Source organism: Solanum tuberosum, unplaced genomic scaffold (genome assembly GCF_000226075.1).
Source record: "Solanum tuberosum cultivar DM 1-3 516 R44 unplaced genomic scaffold, SolTub_3.0 scf00121, whole genome shotgun sequence".
Classification (NCBI taxonomy): Eukaryota; Viridiplantae; Streptophyta; class Magnoliopsida; order Solanales; family Solanaceae; genus Solanum; species Solanum tuberosum.
The window spans coordinates 524,440-526,418 of NW_006239046.1; the positions used below are offsets into that span (position 1 = coordinate 524,440).

General features: G+C 28.7%; 1 long non-coding RNA gene across 1 annotated transcript; it reads left to right on the forward strand.

The window, feature by feature from the left end:
• Positions 1 to 217: 217 nt before the first annotated feature.
• Positions 218 to 780, forward strand: LOC107061180 (uncharacterized). The gene is made up of 3 exons (XR_001473818.1): positions 218 to 254; positions 377 to 491; positions 659 to 780. It is a non-coding gene; the product is annotated as an uncharacterized lncRNA (long non-coding RNA).
• The last annotated feature ends 1,199 nt before the right edge of the window (positions 781 to 1,979 follow it).

A 1,979-nucleotide genomic window follows, 5' to 3' on the forward strand; every position in this document is an offset into this window, starting at 1 on the left:
TTAAGTAAATAAAAAAGACTTTTGAATCTTGTGGTCCTAAATTAAAGTTAAGTCAAATATACAAAATTGCCCTTAATCTTGTGGTCTTAAACATGCCACGTGGAAAGCAAAAAGTAAATTGTTACCAAAAAGGAAAGAGGTCATTCTTTTTTAAACTGACTAAAAAGGAAAGGAGGTCATTCTTTGTGAAACGGAGGGAGTAATATTTTGCTAATTATTTTTTTAATCTTTTTTTTTTAGGTTTTATATTCAAGGTACGTTCATATCTTCATATTTTAGGATTTTTGATTTTGAATTAAGCCCGTTTCATTTAAATTTTTTAATTTATAATTATTTTGGAATTTTAATAAATTGTGTCTTATGAATGAATTTTCAGATTTCAAAGTTTGATCAATGGAGTTTCAAGGAGCCATAATTTGCCGACTACAACAACAAAGTGTTGTGATTATATTGGGATGAAGATCCTTTTAAGAAGTTTAAAAAGTTTGTAGGTTTGTTTACTTTTACTGTTGCTTTGCATTTTTCCTTGATGTTATCTATTAAAATTGCAGTGAAATAAATATCTAGACATATTTGTTTCTCCTTAGAATATAGATTCTATGTATATATATAGTTGGTTCTTATTCTTGGTGCTAAAATCCGTTTTTATTATTTACAGGTATGTTAATGAAATTAAAGCATATCAATGACAAATCAAGATGATGTTGATCAAATTAAGGCACAATTGAAGACTGTGGAAGAAGTGATAAGGAAAAACTATGATGCTTTAGATTCAAACAAGATGATCTCTTAAAAAAAATGTATATTGTAGTTATTTTCAAATTGTAATACACAATTATTGATAACTTTGGGAAATATTTTGAAATAGATTTGTATCTACATTATGCAATTCTTGTGACTAAAAAAGCTTGCAAAAATTCTTAAATAGTAATGAAATTATAGAATGCGTGTATATATATAAGTTCAGAGTTTAGATGGAATGCTTGCTATCAGTGCATTAGATGTCCTAGTTGTCCAGTACCAACTCACATAATAAGAGCAGATCTATAAATTTTCACTTTTCGTAGCTACTGAATTTTTCGCTATAATTCAATATATTTCATGGCTAAAGCTATGAATTGTTAGCTACAATACAAAAATTTCTATGGCAAATACTTTATGTCATAGCCATGAATTTTATCATTCGTAACTATACACGAGTATTATTGCTACGAGACTAAGCTATAGAAATAGCTATAAAATTTAAGTTTACATGGCAAACGAACTAAATATTTTGCTACAGTGCAATACTTTTGTGGCAACATTGATGTAGATAGTTACAAATATTGTATATTGTGGCAAAAAAATAAAATTACTTGCTATAAATATATTTTTTGTGGCAATTTTTTTACCAGCATAACTACAACACAAAAAATCTGCAGCAATAGATGTTTGTTCTTAGCCACGGACCATGTAAAATTTGTAGCTAACATTTAGCCACACTACATCTTGCCACGAATGCTACGGAAAATAATATCATAGCTAAAATGTTTAGCCACGAAAAATTCCATATTTAGCTACGGTGAATTTTGTAGCAATATATGCTTTTTTTTGTAGTGAGAAACAAAGACATTGAGACTTGTATTTATCTTTCAAATTTTGTATTATTGCATTAGTGGCTTGTACACGTGACAAGTAGGTTTTGAGAGTATTGAGAATGACTAAGTTTCCGCTCTTATGTTATTGTTAGTTTATTCCCACATTTCTTTCGTATTGTTGGGTTTAAGCTGACTTGTCTTGGTGGGATTATCCGAGTGTCATCACGTTCATTTTTTAGATTGTGACAAAAAATAATTGAAGTTACACTACCTCTCATGAAAAATAATTATTTGACACATTCAAAAAATAGGCTAACATGATTTGCACAATTTGCAATTTTAAAGTATAGATATGATCATACAAATGTTATTTCACGAGGGGATTTCAGTAAAAAGTGAAGG